Source organism: Mauremys mutica, unplaced genomic scaffold (assembly GCF_020497125.1).
Source record: "Mauremys mutica isolate MM-2020 ecotype Southern unplaced genomic scaffold, ASM2049712v1 Super-Scaffold_100292, whole genome shotgun sequence".
NCBI classification, from domain to species: domain Eukaryota; kingdom Metazoa; phylum Chordata; order Testudines; family Geoemydidae; genus Mauremys; species Mauremys mutica.
In genome coordinates, this window is record NW_025423306.1 from 508,881 (window position 1) to 527,596 (window position 18,716).

The 18,716-nt window shown below is 54.1% G+C and overlaps 1 non-coding gene across 1 annotated transcript; it reads right to left on the bottom strand.

The window, feature by feature from the left end:
• Positions 1–6,955: 6,955 nt before the first annotated feature.
• Positions 6,956–7,028, bottom strand: TRNAR-UCU. The gene has a single exon. It is a non-coding gene; the product is annotated as a tRNA-Arg (tRNA).
• Between the last annotated feature and the right edge of the window lie 11,688 nt (positions 7,029–18,716).

Below are 18,716 nucleotides of genomic sequence, written 5' to 3' on the forward strand. Positions count from 1 at the left end.
GCTCTGTGGGAAGAACGTCTCCCTACAGAAGAGACTAACACAATAGGAACAGGGATTCTTTGTTCAGTCTGCAACTCTGAATAACACACAATTATTTAGTTCTTAGCTCCAACACCTGGCAATTTGCTGACCAGGCCTATCTTAACAAGCAAGGCTTTCTCTTACAGTAATGCCAAAATTCTTGATTCAGGCTTGTAGCAGTGATGGAATAAACTGCAGGTTCAAATCAAGTCTCTGGAGTCCATCCACAGCTGGGATGGGTCATTCAGTCCTTTGTACAGAGCTTCAGTTTGTAGCAAAGTCCCTCCAGAGGTATGAAGCAGCATTGAAGACAAGATGGAGATGAGGCATCAGCCTTTTATAGTCTCTTGCCATGTGGTCTTTGCTTTCTTTGTCCCAAGGACAGTCTATCCAGCATGTGGCATAGAAAAACCTTAGAGTTCTGTGCATAGGCAGGTCCCTGCATACTTTGCTGAGGCACAAGGTGTATCTGCCTTCTCTCAATGGGTCGATTGTATAGCTGATGGTCCTTAATGGGCCATCAAGCAGGCTAGGCAGAACTGACACCAACTGGTCTGGGATGATTCCCGGAAGCATAACACTAGTTTGAAATACGGACAGCATAGAGCCAATATTCATAATGTCAACTACAAAAATGATACATATCTAGAGATAGCATCATTATAATCAGCCAATCACAACCTCTCCATAGACCCCTTACATGACAACCTTTCTACCATATTGGCTGCAAATATAGAACAGTGGTCGCAACGGTGATCTATACAGTTATAGATTATGTCAATAACGTCACAGGAGGTGACACGGCATCAGTGAGACTGATACTGGAATACTGCCTCCAGTTTTGGTGTCCTCATTTGAAAAAGATGTTGTGAAATTGTCAGCAAAGAGCCACCAAATGTTCTGAAGGCTGGAGAAAAATGCCTTCTAGTGAGCTATTGAATGAGCTCAACCTGTTTAGTTTATCAAAAGAAGATTGAAAGGTGACTTCATTGAAGTGTTGAAGGGCCTTAATGAAGAGAAAATATTGGATATTAAAGGGCTCTTTAATTGAGCAGAGAAAGGCATAACAGGACCCAGGGGCTGAAAGGTGAAAAGAGACAAATTCATATTATAAATAAGGCACAAAAATTCAACAGCAAGGATGTTTCACCACAGGAACAAGCTACCAAGGAAAGTGCTGGATTCACCATTTCCTGATGTCATTTAATGAAGACTAGATGCCTTTCTAGAATGTGTTTGCCACAAAAGTAGCTATTATGTCATACAGGAGGCCTGTGATATGCAGTGGGTCAGATTAGATGCTCTAATGGTCTCTTCTGGCCATAAAGTCAACTAATTTCTGAAAAAGTGAGTGCAGCAATGGGAGCAGCATCTGATGTTTTCCTGTCTAGCTGGCTTGCTGCCTAGAACGAACGCTCCTTGAGTGGGGTGATCCACAGGGAGTAGCTCAAACCTCCAAAGTGCCTGGCCAGGGGCAGGACATTAGCACAGCAAGGGAGGGGTGTGGCAGTGACATCACAAAGGCCTTTTGCAGGACCTCAGACTATTGGTCAAAGGTGGTGGGGAGGTGGTGACCTCACAGAGAGATGCTGACATCAACCAGGCAGGAGAGGGGCGAGGGGCCAGGGAAACCTCAGAGACCCCTGTGGCTTTGCTTCAGCAAGTCTCCTTCTCCAGGTCTCTCTTTGACGACTGAGAGAATATTCGGGTTCATGGATGTGAGTGCCAGGAGGAACCTCTTTCAAGTTTTCTCTTTCCTTTTTCTTGATTTTACTAGAAAACAGCCGTCCCTGTTTAGAAGGTAAGAGCCTCCTCTAGGTTTGAAACCTGTTCAGTCTGATCCATCTGGTGACAGTTGAAATCTAGGCATGGAAAACACGAGCTTAAGGAGGCAGAATTTTATTGCGCACCTGGGATTTTGTCCCTTAGAATCACTGGGGACATTAGGGTTTGTCCTTTTTTTTTCACCTTTTCCTCCATCCATCCCTTCCTCCCTCCGTTCTCTTCTTCTCTTGCTTCTTTTGTCCTTTCACCTGTTCCCAGGGCTGGCTCTAGGTTTTTTGCCGCCCCAAGCAAAAAACAATTTGGCTCCCCCCCTTGTTTCCCCAGCCCTGAGCTCCCCCCCGCCGGCCTACCAGTGCCTCCCTGCCACCCCAGCACTGGGATCTCTCTTCCTCCACACCTGCTGCCGCTCCAGCACTGGGCTCCCCCCCAAACATGGGATCCGCTACCAGCACACGGCAGCCAAACCCTGGCCCAGCTGCAACTATGTCCCCGTGCGGGTGGAGCTGCTGGGTGGCGCGGAGCGTGAATACTTCCAGGTGGCGGTGCGGCTGTGGGGTGGTGCGGAGCGGAGTATTTCCAGGTGGCAGTGCGGCTGCGGGGCGGCGTGGAGCGGGAGTACTTCCAGGTGGCAGTGCGGCTGCGGGGCGGTGCGGAGAACATGGCCCCCTCCCTGGGCTTCGCGGCACTGCTGGTGGCCGAGGTGGATCAGCTCGTGCTCACTGCCCTCACCCCTGACATGCTGGTGGCCGAGGACCTGGAGAGCCCCCCGGACCTGCTGCTCTTCGGCCTCACGGTGCCCTGGCCCAGCCCCGGCGGGCGGGAAGGCAAGGATCTCCGGCTGCAGGGCTACCTGCTCAGCACTGACGAGCCCAGGCGGCCGCTTACCTCCTCACACACTCCGGGATCCCCTCTCGCCGCTGCCACAGCCCGGGCTCAGCTCCAGGGGACCCCGCTTCCCTCCCTCCCCAGCTCCTCACACACTCTGGGAGCCCCTCTCACCGCAGCCCGGGCTCGGCTCCAGGGGAGCCTGCTTCCCTCTCTCCCCAGCTCCTCACACACTCTGGGCAGGGCTGCCCAGAGGATTCAGGGGCCTGGGGCAAAGCAATTTTGGGGGCCCCTTCCATAAAAAAAAGTTGCAATACTATAGTAACATGTATTTGGAAATGTAAAATAACTAGTGAAATACATTCAAAAATTAATTTGTAATAATTTGAAAATACACTAAATACATGATTTAAAAACATTAAATGCTTTACTGGTATGTGTACATTTGAAATTACATAATAGGCTGTTGCTGGGTGATGGTGATGGTTGGTGCCAATGGGCTGTTGCTGCCTGGGAGTGGTGCTGCTCTTGTCCAGGGCTGGGTGGGGAGCTGGGCTCTGGGTTGGGGGGTGCGCAGCTCACAGGGGCTGGGCTCAGGACTGTGGGGAGATGGAATCAGGGGGTGTCCAGCTCACAGGGGCAGGGCTCGGAGCTGGAGGTCAGGGCTGTGGGGGATGGGGTCGGGGGGTTGCACGGCTCAGGGGAGCTGGGCTCAGAGCTGGGGGTCAGGGCTGTGGGGAGGATGGGGATGGGGTTGGGTGGGTGCCCGGCTCAGAGGGGCTGGGCTCAGAGCTGGGGGTCAGGGCTGTGGGGAGGATGGGGATGGGGTTGGGTGGGTTCCCGGCTCAGAGGGGCTGGGCTTGGAGCTGGGGGTCGGGGCTGAGGGGGATGGGGTCAGGGGGTGCCCGGCTCAGAGGGGCTGGGCTCGGAGCTGGGGGTCAGGGCTGTGGGGAGGATGGGGATGGGGTTGGGGGGGTGCCTGGCTCAGAGGGGTTGGGCTTGGAGCTGGGGGTCGGGGCTGAGGGGGATGGGGTCAGGGGGTGCCCGGCCCCAGCCCCTTACCATGCCGCTTACCCTCTTTCCCCGACAGCACTGCAGCAGCCTGGTGTCTCCAGCGGGGCCTGACCTCCCGCCGCTCGGCTGCAGCTCGCAGCCCCGCCCCCACCAGCTGAGACACCGGGGGATGGGCGAAGATGGAGGCGGGGGGAGCCTCCGACATACTCGTGAGGGCCCCTGCGGGGCCCGGGGCCTGGGGAAAATTGACCCACTTGCCCCCTCTGGGTGGCCCCAACCCTGGGAGCCCTTCTCGCCGCCGCAGCCTGGGCTCGGCTCCAGTGGACCCTGGCTCCCTCCGTCCCTCCCCATCTCCTCACACACTCCAGGAGCCCCTTTCACTGCTGCCACAGCCCGGGCTTGGCTCCAGGGGACCCCGCTTCCCTCCCTCCCCAGCCCCGGCTGAGGCGGCGGTGAGAGGGGCTCCCGGAGCTTGTGAGGAGACGGGGAGGGAGGAGGAGCCGAGCCTGGGCTGAGGCGGCGGTGAGAGGGGCTCCTGGAGTGTGTGAGGAGCCAGGGAAAGAGTGGGAGCCGAGCCTGGGCTGAGGCGGCGGTGAGAGGGGCTCCCGGAGCGTGTGAGGAGACGGGGAGGGAGGAGGAGCCGAACCTGGGCTGAGGCGGTGGTGCGAGGGGCTCCCGGAGTGTGTGAGGAGATGAGGAGGGAGGGGGAGCCGAGCCTGGGCTGAGGCGGTGGCGAGAGGGGCTCCCGGAATGTGTGAGGGAAGGAAGTGGGGCCCAGGATGCAGGGAGGAAGGCGAGGTCCTGCTGCCGCTGCCACTCCGGGTGGCGCCGCATTTCCCTGCCAGAGTGGGCTGGGCAGGGCGTTGCTGGGCTGGGCAGGGGGCGTGGATCCTGGCTCGGGTGAGTGGCTGCTCCAGGGCTGGCTCCGGGCAATGCCGCCCCAAGCAAAAAAATAAAAAATAAAAATAAAAAAAGGCAGGGCGGAGTGTAGCCCCTTAGAAAGTGCCGCCCCAATCACATGCTTGGAGGGCTGGTGCCTAGAGCCGGCCTTGCTGATAGCTTTGGATCCAAAAGCAAGCCCGAAAGCCTGTATGAATGCAAATTACCTAGCTGATGGTGGAAGGAGAGATCTGCCCATAAGTAGCAGCATAAAGGAGCTGCAAATAATGAATACATCTGGTCAGCAAACAAGCTACTGGAAGATTCAGATTGTGGCCCTCCAGGAAAGGGAGGTGAAAAAACAAGTCAAGCCTGAAAATAAGGGGGACAGGTTAACCCTAAGGAGTGTGTGTGTGTATGTACAGTGATAAAGCTAAATCTAAAGCTGTCTCTCACCACCTGAGAATAAACTTAAAGCTTAGTACAGCAGAGAAACTATTGCAAACTGGGTCTGTTGTACAAGAGGGGACACTGAGGCACACCACCTCATGAATTTCATAAATGACCCGCGAGTGGGGTAATTCACTATCTGACGATAGACCACAGTAAGGACAGCCTGGAGGTAATTATTCTGTTTTTCCTGCAATTAGCAAGGACATTTGTAAAAGGAAGTGGTATTATTATTAAGCACTAATCTGTCCCCACCAACGGGGGGGAGGGGTGGAAATTGTTTATTTTGTTTTTCAGACACTCTACAAGCAAGCTGGCACCAGCAAAAGAATAACCCATAATACCATGAATCTATGTTTTGTGTTGTTTGTCTGTGGTGTTTGTCTTGTTGTTAGCATTGTTGTGTTTCAATGAACAGAAAAACCTCATGACATGAGTGGGGATGGCTTCAAAAGGTTGACCTGGGGGAAGATATGTATGGAAATTCAAAATGCTCGACAAGGAGGCCAGCACCTGTGTAATAGCTACCGTGGTATCTGGAAGTGAATCGGCAGCTAAGGTGGGCCCCACAAGCCGTATGGGAATAATGAGAAGGGGATTTGCTCGCTGGGAATCAATGGAGGGGTGTGTAAAATGGTGTAAATCCAGGGAAGATGTTTGAATGTGCCCCTCCCTGATGGCCATGGAGGAGCACACCCAATGGCCCATGGCAAGGGGTGGACAATTGGGTGTACTGTGTATGAGGTGTTTTGCTGGAAATGTACATATTACTGGGGGCACAATTACACCAGCCCCTAACCAAATTCCACACTACATGCTGCACTCTGGGCTTTGGTGCACAGATAGACCTGTGAATCTTACTGCTGTGAATAATCAAACCAGGGCATATGGCCTGATTCCACACCACGTGGTTAAGTTGGTTTGGACAATAACCCATTTCTCTGTGGACATTCAATGGACTTATGATATGGACAAAAGCACGAAAACCTGCAGCGGCAGCGTATTGCAGCTGCCAGCAACTGGGCATGTTAAGAGCTTGACCCCGTCGAAGGAGGAGAGGAGGTGTTTTGGTGGTGGCCGGGATGTTGGACCATGCGGCAGTGCTCAGGTCTCTCGGTGTTGCTGTGGATTGTTACAGCGGCTGGTGTATTGCTAAGTATACTTGTGTTACGTTGCCTATGGAAATAACCGAGAAGTAATGGAGTAAGCCCCTCCCCCCTGTACTAGACAACTTGGACCCAACCTTCCTGGGCCCACCATAGTGGGAAGTCTGGAACACTAATTGGAACCGGTGTGGCACGCCCGTACAAGAGAAGGTGCAGGGCACTGCACTACGCACAGGGACAAATGGAATATCAACACCTTCCACCTTGATGCCTGGCCCTATCAGGAAATGTGTCACCATATGGCCTATGCTTTGCTAAGGGGGAGAATGGGAACAGGGACACAGGCAAGGCTCTGTGACGTCAGGGCTGGGATGGGGACACCGAGGAAGGAAACTGGAATCATTGCTTGCTACAAGTTTAATCCAATAAACATCTCATTGTTTGCACCTTCAGACTTTGGGTATTGCTGCTCTGTGTGTACGCAAGAAGGACCCGGTAATGGGAGGGTGAAGGGATAAACCCTCTAACACTAACTAACATCTAACACACATTTGAACCTCTTCTTTTCACACCGTTGCTCATTCTCAGGGGCTGCTTTGTCTCCAGACAGATCCCTTCTCTTTCAGAACAGCCTTGCTCTTTCCCTCTGTTTCCCTCACTGAGGTGTTGGAGTAAACACTCCCCTTCCCTCTAGTCTCAAACAAACACTAGTATTAACTGTTTGCTACTGATGGGTTTAGAAAGCATTTGTCAAGATGCCATTTCTGAGGGATTTTCCCCAAGATTCAGTATTTTGTATTCAGACATCTCCCAGCTTCCTTGGTGAAAATAAGGCCAAGGTTTCCTTGCAGTATACAGGAAGAAGGCATTTTTTCCACCCCAGATGGGACTTGAACCCACAATCTCTGACTTAGAAAGCCATTGCCTTATCCATTAGGCCACTGGGGCCCTGATGGAAGAATGGAAATTCCATCTCCTAAATGCATATTTCTCATATTAACTTGGACGTCAAATACCCTCTTTCTGCACCTTACAGAAATGTCTGCATCCCCTGGCAGTGAGGCTACTGGGCAGATCGCTTACAGAGCTGAGCACCACCTTTCTGCCAGCCATCTTTAGAGAAGAAGGCTCTTTCCCCTGACAGCCACACAGAGCTGCCTAGCATCCCGAGAGCCTCCCTCGTGTTCTCCCGCAGCAGCCGCCTGCCGGTGTGGGTGGGAAAAGGGGACCAGGAAGCACTGCAGCCTCATTCCAGGACAGGAGGCCCTCGCCACGCCCAGGCCTGCCTCTTGCCTTCAGCCCAGGCAGCCAGAGGTGCCGGGGAGCTCCCTGGCAGGCAGCCGCCCGCCTCAGCCACCTCTTGCCTCATGGCCCAGGCTCCTGGTCACCGCCTCGCTTGAAGGCCCAGAGGGAAAGGAAACAAGCACATCTTTAGCAGAGGATGGTTTTGATCCATCAATTGCTGGGTGATGGGCCCAGCACGCTCCTGCGGCACCACTCTGCTGGATTTTTGCAAGTAACAGCCAGCATCCAGCCTCCAGCCTCCACACTACACCTGGTGAGCACGAGCACTGGCAGGCAGGTGCGCAGTCTGCTAGGCAGCAGCCTTGGGAACAGCAGTTTTGTATTCATGTGTCTCTGTGGTGCAATGGGTCAGTGTGTTTGTCTGTTAACCCCCAGTGGGCGCTACCCTTAGCGGCAGGCTGCGGTCTCAGGGGTCAGGGGAATTGATAGTTTGCTGCTAAGAAGGGAGCCAGTGCAGCCCTCTGGTGCTCTGCTCCGAGCATCTGCCCAGCCCAGGCTGTCCGCTGGCCTTAGGTGCTTCCCCCTCCATGCTCTGGAGCAGGGGGTCTCATCACAATATTTTTGGTGGCCTCAGAGTGTGGCCATGCCTGCAGATGTGTTTCCTGGAGCCCCCGGCAGGCTGGGTGGTACATGACGCCGATCCCCTGCTGGTAGCACCAGCAAAAACCAGTGCATCTGCCTGCCAGCGCTAGAGCTCGCAAGGTGCTAGTGTGGATGCTGGAGACTGGGTGCTGGGGACTGTGAGTTAGACGCCAGCAGAGTGGTGCAGCAGACGTGTGCTAGGCCTGTAACCCAGAGCTTGAGAGATCAAAACCATCCTCTGCTTTGCCTGTGCTCAGGGCCGGCTTTAGGGAGTGCGGGGCCCAATTCGAACAGTTTCGACAGGGCCCTGGCACATAGGCGGTGAGTTCTATGGGCCCGTGGGGCCCAGGCCCCACCAATAATCCTGAAGCTGGGCCCAGCTCCACCAATGTTTGGGCCCCAGGCCCTGTGCTTCGGGGGTCCCCGCGTCGCACTGCCGGGCGCTCTCACCTCAGCGGCAGCTCCCGGGAGAGGCCCCAGCAGTGACTGGGCTCACAGCCCATTGGCTGGGAACCCCAGCCAATGGGAGCTGCCGGGGGCGGTGCCGGAGCTGCCTGGCCACGCCTCCACAGCAGGGAGGGGGAGCGAGCCACCGGCAGCGGCTGAGCCCTGGGCAGAGCGAGCAGCAGGGTCTGTGCCTGTCAGACAGACTCAGCCGGTGAGCTGTGGGGGCAGCCAGACACAGAGACGCAGCCAGGGAGCGGGGGTTGGTGGGGACAAACAGACACAGCTGGGGGTTGTGGGACAGACAGACACAAGGACACAGCTAGGGGGTTGTGGGACAGACACACACAGCGGGGTGGGGTGGGGACAGACACACACAGCTGGGGGTGGTGGGGGCAGCCAGACACACGGACACAGCCGGGGGTTGTGGGACAGACAGACACAAGGACACAGCCAGGGGGTGGTGGGGACAGACAGAAACAAGGACACAGCTGGGGGTTGTGGGACAGACAGACACAAGGACACAGCCGGGGGGTTGTGGGACAGACAGACACAAGGACACAGCTGGGGGGGTTATGGGACAGACAGACACAGCAGGGGTGGTGGGGGCAGCCAGACACACGGACACAGCTGGGGGGTTGTGGGACAGACAGACACAAGGACACAGCCAGCGGGGTGGTGGGGACAGACAGACAGACACAGCCAGGGGTGGTGGGGACAGACAGACAAAAGGACACAGCCGGGGTGGGGGGTTGGTGAGGACAAACAGACATGGCTGGGGGGTTCTGGGACAGACACACACAGCTGGGGGCGGTGGGGGCAGCCAGACACACGGACACAGGTGGGGGGTTGTGGGACAGACACACACAGCTGGGGGTGGTGGGACAGACAGACACAAGGACACAGCCAGGGGGTTGTGGGACAGACACACACCAGGACACAGCTGGGGGGTTGTGGGGACAGACAGATGGAGCCGTGGGCGGGGAAAGGAGCAGCAATGGGCACCCCGGGGCTGGTATAAAATACACAGGATGGGGGAGGGGCTTCCTGAGGGGACTATAGCAACACCCCCCGCAGAGCAGACCAGGTTGCAGCTGGCTCCGCCCATCACAGCCCCCTGCCCCACAGAGACCCACACAACCCTCTGCCCCCTCGAGAGACTCCCAATGACCCCTGTGTCCCTGTCACTCCTCTCCAGAGAGCCCTCCCCTTTGTGCCAGCCCACTCCCCTCCCCCACTGCCTCCCCTCCTCCAAAGCTCCCTACAATCTCCCCCTTTGCCTTCCGCCCTGCAGCCTAGCCCATTCCATTGGCCGGGAGGCTCCCAGTCTAGTGGCTATCAGGGCCCATGGGAGCTGCACCTGAGGCAGGGTGCCTGCTTGCAGATGCAGACCTGCCTGGCTGTGCCTCCACAGCACAGGGAGGGGGAGCCACAGGTGAGCAAGCCCTGGCCATCATCATCATCACAGGCCCAGTAATTCTCTGGATATTTAATTTCACTGAGGCAAAATGTGTGCAATTTTATGGGTTGAATGATTGAATGACATAATACCCACCTGCCCGCATTGTCCATCACTAAGTCCAGTAATTTTGTCAAGTGTTTGTTGCACAACATGGTGGTGCCTACCCCTACCTTGTGCTTCAGGGGGTGATGGGGTCCAGGGAAGCCTGTTATAGCCTGTTATAGAACTACCTGATTAGTAATTGGATATGTTGGCTGGCATCTTTTTTTACGTGTTCGCTCCCCCTGATGTTAGAACCTGGCTACACCACTGGGGAGGGGAGCTTCCTAGACCTGTGCAGCTGGGGCTTGGGTGAATTTTGTGATACTCTGCCCCTCCCCAGCTACCACCCTGCAGTCCCCACTCCTGCACCATGCTGGGCAAGGGGCAGCCCCATCCCCAGTGAGGCTATGGTGAGGGGTGGCAGCAGGGGAGGCCATACGTGATGGCAACCTCCCCCCTCGGTACCCACCATAGGGGAGCCGAGTGGGCTTTCTGGACCTGAGAGGGACCCTAGGAGCATGTGCAGTGAACTGCGGGGGAGAGGAGGGGTCCCTCCCCTGGAGCTTGCTGCTGCCAGGGAGGGTGGAGGGGAGTCCTCTTTGGCCCTAGCCCTGGGGCAGCCTTTCTGCACCCCAAGTTCCTTATCCCCAGCCCTGCCCCAGAGTCCTCACCTGACAGGAAAAACCCGCAACTTAAATTTGGTGGTCAGTTTAGAGTATCATAGAATATCAGGGTTGGAAGGGGCCTCAGGAGGTCATCTAGTCCAACCTCATGCTCAAAGCAGGACCAATTCCCAACTAAATCATCCCAGCCAGGGCTTTGTTAAGCCGGGCCTTAAAAACTTCTAAGGAAGGAGATTCCACCACCTCCCTAGGTAACCCATTCCAGTGTTTCACCCACCCTCCTAGTGAAAAAGTTTTTCTTAATATCCAACCTAAACCTCCCCCACTGCAACTTGAGATCATTACTCCTTGTTCTGTCCTCTGCTACCACTGAGAACAGTCTAGATCCATCCTCTTTGTAACCCCCTATCAGGTAGTTGAAAGCAGCTATTAAATCCTCCCTCATTCTTCTCTTCTGCAGACTAAACCATCCCAGTTCCCTCAGCCTCTCCTCAGAAGTCATGTGCTCCAGCCCCCTAATCATTTTTGTTGCCCTCCACTGGATTTTCCAATTTTTCCACATCCTTCTTGCAATGTGGGGCCCAAAACTGCACGTAGTTCTCTAGATGAGGCCTCACCAATGTTGAATAGAGGAGAATGATCATGTCCCTCGATCTGCTGGCAATGCCCCTACTTATACAGCCCAAAATGCTGTTAGCCTTCTTGACAAAGGCCAGAAGAGGGAGTGTTAGTGCCTGTGCGGACTTCTGGGAAGTGCATGGGGTGGAAGGGGATGCTGGGATGCTCTGGAACCACTCCTTCAAAGCCAGTCAGGACTCTGGGGGAGCCTCCTCTCTGAGCAGACTGTCTCCAGGGCAAGAAGCTTACACCTTCCTGGGTCTGACCTCAGAGCATTCAGCATGCCCTTCCACACCATGCACTTTCCGCAGTGAGTCCGCCCAGGCGGGGTCCTGGGGTAGCCAGAGGTCCCTGCACCCCAACTCCGCAGTCAGATGTGACTCTCAGCCAGACTGTAAAACAGAAGGTTTATTAGATGATGGGAACACAGTTTAAACAGAGCTTGTTGGTACAGAAAACAGAACCCCTCTGTCAGGTCCATCTTGCGGGGTGGGCAGCCCAGAACCAAGTTCTGGGTCTCTCCCCATTTCCACAACCAGCTCCAAACTGATACTCCCTCCTCTGGCCTCTGTGTCTCTTCCGGACAAGGAGGCCACCTGATCTCTTTGTCCCCAACACCTTCAAGTAGCATCTTGCAGGGGAAACTGAGGCACCCACACAGTATTCAGAGAAAATATTAAGAACATTCCCACTTCATCACAACAGGTACAACAAAATATAATACCGTATATTGAAGTAGGCAAGTGCTGCTTCTGACTTTCCACTTTTAATTGACCCTTGTAATCTTGTGGCGCTGACGCGTTGTAGCTTCATTTTATATCGGCTTACAGGGTGGGAGCGGGGGGGCACCAACATTTTGGGCCCCATCAAAAATTATACAAACCTGCCGCCTATGTCAGCCGGTCCTTAGTTTCTGCTTGGTAAAGGCAAGTCAGTGGGGTCCATCCATCAGAAAAAGAGTCCCAGGCCTTCTTGCTGGGCGCCAGGGTCCAAAAGCAGTGCATTCCCTCCTGGAAAGGGCTGTGTTTCGAATGTCCGTCCAGTGCGCGTTGAAGGGAAGGATCTGCGTGCCTGGGAAGCTGCGTCCCTCCAGAGGCGCTTGAGAAGCCAAAGGGGCCGTGGGTGATTTTGTGATGAGGTGAGTCTGAAGTGTGGAAGGGGGAGGGTGTCTGTCACGGAGTGTAGGGGAGTCAGGCCCAGCACCCCTGGGCTCCCTGCCGATTCACAAGGACTCTCAGCCAGCCAGTAAAACAGAAGGTTTATTTAGACGACAGGAACACAGTCCAACACAGGTCTTGCAGGCACAGATAACAGGATCCCCCCTGTTAGGTCCATCTTGGGGCCCCGGAGCGCCACAACCCCCCTTGGGGATCAGAGCCCTCTCTCTCTGCCTCCCCTCTTTTCCCTAGCCAGCTCCAGTCTGCCCAACCCCCTCCGGCCCCTCCTCTCTGCCCAGCTTCTTTCCCGGGCCAGGAGGTCACCTGACCCCTTTGTCTCCAATACCTTTAGATGCACCTTTGCAGGGGAGGTGCTTGGGCCATCAGTTGCTAGGAGACAGAGTGTCAGGCATTCGGTTGCACCGGCCTTCTGCTTTGCTAGATACTTAGAGGCCTGCACCCAGCATTCCCAGCCCCCAGTACGAACAGTCCCACTTCGTAACACCTCTCCCTCCTTCGAGACCGAACTGAGCGGGGTCACTCCAGCCAGTGACCTGGGGAAGTTCGAACCCACCTACATTCCCATGGGTGCCCCAGGGTCCCCCCCCGTTCTGGGGGAAGAGTTACCCCAGGTCATTCCAGTTTCCTGCCCCCCTGTAGGTCGGGGGGACTCGAGGGCACTTGCAGGTTGCAGGGGGGAAGCCTTATGCCGCCCGTGCCCTTTCCCCACCCCAGTACCCCTGGGGTGCCCGCTGGGCTGGGGCCTTCTCCCCATGTTCCAGTCTGGGGGGCTGTGATTCGGGCTCTCTCGGTTCAGAGCACCCCTTTTGACCCTGGCCCCCCTCTGGACAGGCTCCTCGGGGTGGGGCAAGGGTCTTAAAGCCATCTTCCCCCTGTCCCGGGCCTTCATAGAATCATAGAATCTCAGGGTTGGAAGGGACCTCAGGAGGTCATCTAGTCCAACCCCCTGCTCAAAGCAGGACCAAACCCAACTAAATCATCCCAGCCAGGGCTTTGTCAAGCCTGACCTTAAAAACCTCTAAGGAAGGAGATTCCACCACCTCCCTAGGTAAACCCATTCCAGTTTTTACCACCCTACTAGTGAAAAAGTTTTTCCTAATATCCAACCTAAACCTCCCCCTCTGCAACTTGAGACCACTACTCCTTGTTCTGTCATCTTCTACCACTGAGGACAGTCTAGATCCATCCTGTTTGGAACCCCCTTTCAGGTAGTTGAAAGCAGCTATCAAATCCCCCCTCATTCTTCTCTTCTGCAGGCTAAACAATCCCAGTTCCCTCAGCCTCTCCTCATAAGTCATGTGTTCCAGCCCCCTAATCATTTTTGTTGCCCTCCGCTGGACTCTCTCCAATTTCTCCACATCCTTCTTGTAGTGTGGGGCCCAAAACTGGACACAGTACGCCAGATGAGGCCTCACCAGTGCTGAATAGAGGGGAATGATCACTTCCCTCGATCTGCTGGAAATGCCCCTACTTATACAACCCAAAATGCCATTAGCCTTCTTGGCAACAAGGGCACACTGTTGACTCATATTCAGCTTTTCGTCCACCGTAACCCCTAGGTCCTTTTCTGCAGAACTGCTACCCAGCCATTCAGTCCCTAGTCTGTAGCAGTGCATGGGATTCTTCCATCCTAAGTGCAGGACTCTGCACTTGTCCTTGTTGAACCTCATCATATTTCTTTTGGCCCAATCCTCTAATTTGTCTAGGTCCCTCTGTATCCTATCCCTACCCTCCAGCGTATCAACCACTCCTCCCAGTTTAGTGTCATCTGCAAACTTGCTAAGGGTGCAGTCCAAATCCTTTCTCCCCCTCTGGCAGAAGTCACAGGAGCAGAAGTGCTGCCGGACATGGGTAAAGACCCCAGGCCAGTAAAAGCTCTGTAGCAGCTTCTGCTGGGTACACCAGGCTCCCTGGTGCCCTGAGGGGGGAATGTCATGGGCCTAGCACAGCAGCTGGTGGCGATACTTCTGGGGTACCACCAGCTGCCTCCTGATCCCCCCGACTCCATTTTCCCTGGGGGAGCCCATTCTCGGTACAGGAACCCCTTCTCCCACAGAAACCTTTTCCGGCCACCTCGTCCCATGGTCTGTCCCACCCCCCCCGCGAGGTTGGCCAGGTCCCCTATCCTCTTGAGTATAGTGGGGAGTATAGTATAGTACAATGGCCCAGACAAACGGGGAGGGACTTGGTCCAGGGGTGGAGGAAGACAGAAAAAGGGACAGGCATGGGATTGGCTTCCTCTATTTTTTCCTTTGCTCAGCATTTTACCTGTGACTGTAATGGGCAGACTTGAGAAATACCCGTGCCCGCCGGCGACGTAGGTGGCCGCCCCGAGAGCGCAGAGCTGAGCATTTTGCACTGGGCTGCTGCCTGCTCGCCCAGCACCTGGCTGTGATCGTATGTGGTTAGTACTCTGCGCCGTGGCCGCAGCAACCTCGGTTCAAATCCGGGTCACGGCATTAATTTTTGGTGGGGAGGGGCTATCCTGCAGCACGCCTCATGGCTCAGTCTGATGGCGTCCGTTTGCAAAGAGAGCCGTCGGCCGGTCCTTAGTTTCTGCTTGGTAAAGGCAAGTCGGTGGGGTCCATCCGTCAGAAAAAGAGTCCCAGGCCTTCTTGCTGGGCGCCAGGGTCCAAAAGCAGCGCATTCCCTCCTGGAAAGGGCTGTGTTTGGAATGTCCATCCAGTGCACGTTGAAGGGAAGGATCTGCGTGCCTGGGAAGCTGCGTCCCTCCAGAGGCACTTGAGTTCAACCTGTGGAACTCCTTGCCAGAGGATGTTGTGAAGGCCAAGACTATAACAGGGTTTAAAAAAAAAAGAACTAAATAAATGAACAGAGGACAGGTCCATCAAGGACTATTAGCCAGGGTGGGCAGGGATGGTGCCTGTAGCCTCTGTTTGCCAGAAGCTGGGAATGGGTGGCAGGGGATGGATCACTTGATGATTCCCTGCTCTGTTCATTCCCTCTGGGGCCCCTGGCACTGGCCGCTGTCAGAAGACAGGAGGATACTGCTCTAGATGGACTTTGTGTCTGACCCAGTCTGGCCGTTCTTATGTCTCCCTTGGCGCAGCAGTGACACCCAGTGGGCAATCAAAGTAATGCACAGAAAGTGTTTCCCTTGGCGCAGCAGTGACACCCAGTGGCCAATCAGGGTAACACACAGAGGATGTTTCCCTTGGAGCAGCAGTGACACCTCTTGGTCATACAGAGTAATGCACAGAAGATGTTTCCCTTAATACAGCAATGACACCCAGTGGCCAGGTGGCGTAATGCACAGCGTGTGTCTGCCTTCTAGGAGCAGTGACACCCATGGACCAGTCACGGTAATGCACAGAGTGTGTTTCCCACCAATCTGGGTAATTCACAGAGGTATGAATCAAGGACAGTAGAACGGTACTTAGCAGCTCATGATTTCGGGACTCACCCGAACCTACATAAAAATCGTTAGACAAGGGACATGGGTTCCAAACAATAGCAAATTAAGAGAGATTGAAAGTCATTTTTTGAGTTTACCATGGGATTTTTTTTAAATCTGTAAATACAGGTTTTATGGTTTTCCTCTCTCTTTAATTTAAAAATAGAATTATTTATTATCCTGTTACAAATAATGTGTTATACTACACCCTTAGAATCTTTGAGGCATAAGTAGACAGTTTAGTTACACTTAAACAGGTCATCTCTGATCTCACTTAAAAGTTGAATATCGTGGGTATATACTGCTGAATGAGAACCTGGCAGAAAAGTTTTGCTGGAAGAGTTAGCAGAGCAAGATTGTTAGTCACAGATCAGTGGGTGGGTTTATGCAAATTATGGACTCTAAGACCGGGGCAGGGCAGGGGGCAGTGCATGACTTTTGCAGCACATGCACCACCTCTGCAACTAACATTTGCTATCTCACTCCATAACACCACACACAGAGCAGTCTTTTACCTCTCAGGGCTTGGCTACACTTGAAAATTGCAGTGCTGGGAGTTACAGCACTGGTCATGCAGCCGTGTAGGGACAGCGCTGGTGTGTGGCCACACTTGCAGCATTTGCAGCGCTGTACTGAGAGGTGCATTGTGGGCAACTATCCCACAGAGCACCTTGTCCCATTTTGGCGCTGTGGGTTGTGGGAAGGGGACGGAAGGGTGCGGGTCATTCCGCTTCCTGTCCCAACGCCCCGTGGTGCATCGCTTCACATCCCAGCATTTACAGTTTTTCCGGCCACGTTTGGCGCCATTGTGAGTCTCTTTCTGTTTTTTACTCTCTGTCTGTGAATCGCGATTTCTGTGGGAAATGGAGCCCGAGCTGCTGAGGACTGTGCTGATGAGTGTCGCCAGCACAACACGTTTGGCAGTTGAGCTATTCCTTCAGCTCCAAAGTTACAGTAAGGAGTCCGACGATGATATCGATATCGAGTCGCCTGCCGCGTGTGACACTACATTGCTTGTGGCATTCACGGAAATGCTCAGCACCATTCAACGCCGCTTTTGGGCTCGGGAAACAAGCACTGAGTGGTGGGATCACATCGTCATGGAAGTATGGGATGACGAGCAGTGGCTGCAGAACTTTCGTATGAGAAAAGCCACTTTCATGGGACTGTGTGCTGAGCTCACCCCCACCCTGCGGCGCAAGGACACAAGATTGAGAGCTGCCCTGATGGTGGAAAAGCGGGTGGCTATTGCAATCTGGAAGCTGGCAACTCCAGACAGCTACCGGTCGGTCGGGAACCAGTTTGGAGTGGGAAAGTCGACCGTTGGAATCCTTTTGATGCAAGTTTGCAGGGCAATTAATCGCATCCTTCTAAGAAGGACCGTGACTCTGGGGAATGTGCAGGACATTGTGGATGGCTTTGCACAAATGGGTTTCCCTAACTGTGGAGGGGCGATAGATGGGACGCATATTCCTATTCTGGAGCCCCCCCGAACTAGCATCAGAGTACGTTAATCAGAAGGGGTATTTCTCTATGGTTCTCCAGGCGCTTGTGGATCACTGTGGGCGTTTCATTGACATTTACACAGGCTGGCCTGGAAAGGTGCATGATGCACGCATCTTTCGGAACAGTGGCCTGTTCCGGAAGATGCAGGCAGGGACTTATTTCCCAGACAGGAAGATCACAGTAAGGGACGTTGAAATGCCCATTGTGATCCTTGGAGACCCCGCTTACCCGTTACTGCCTTGGCTCATGAAACCCTGTACAGGGAAGCTTGACAGGAGCAAGGACCGGTTCAACTACAGGCTGAGCCGGTGCCGAATGACTGTGGAGTGTGCTTTTGGACGTTTAAAAGCCCGCTGGCGGTCCCTGTATGGGAAGCTAGACTTGGGGGAAAGCAGCATCCCCGCGGTTATATCCGCATGCTGTACCCTCCATAATATTTGTGAAGGGAAGGGTGAAATATTCAGTCAGGTATGGACCACTGAGGTTCAAGTCCTGGAGGCTGAATTTGCACAGCCAGAGAGCAGGGCTATTAGAGAGGCCCAGCACAGGGCTACAAGGATTAGGGATGCCTTGAGGGAAGAATTTGAGGCTGAAAGCCAACAGTAATGTTTGCTGCCTTGCATGGGAGTGAAGTGCAGTGGTTACACTGTTAGGATTCTATTATCCCTAACATGATTTCCAGTGACTGTTTCTTTACTGGGATAAGGTATCTTTCACTATCTGCAATAATAAAGACTGTTTTCGAAGCCAAGGTTTATTTTATTGAAAAGAAAAATACTTCATTGACAGACACACAACATTTCAGGAACCTAGGGCAGGGGGGTGGGTTGGTGAACTGTACAGTCACAAGTTTGCATATGTCCTGTCTGCAGTGCTGTGCAATGGCTGCTGCACTTCAGGGTGCATATACTGCATGGTGATGGGGGTTGAGTGCAGAGGGTAAGGGTCGTAGTTCTCAGGGCTGGTTGGTGAACATACAGGTGTTGGAGGCAGCTGGTGGTGGTAAGAACCTGGATGCTGTGGAAGGGGGTTTGGAGCTAACATTGGGGCAGAAAAGAATAAAATTTGGGATGGGGCGGGCTGTGGGGCAGCACGGGACTGCTCTGCCTGCATGGCTACGAGTGCCTGGAGAGAGTCCGCTTGGCGTGCCAGGATGCCTAGCAGCTGGTCTGTGCTTTTCCTCTTTGCCACAGCGTTTCTCCGCCAATGTCTCTGGCGGATCCTGCTGTCCCCTTCTCTCCACTCCTGCAGCTGTTTACTCTCTCAAGCAGAGTGATCAATAACTGTTTTCAGCATGTCTTCCCTGGTTTTTCGAGGCTTTTTCCTCAGATTCTGTAGTCTCTGTGCTGTGGTAGATCTGGGCAGTCCAGCAGTCAAGGTCACTTCTTGAAGGCAAAAATGGCAACATTTAACATGGTAGCATTGTTAATTATCTCATCCAAACAGTAATTCCCACACACT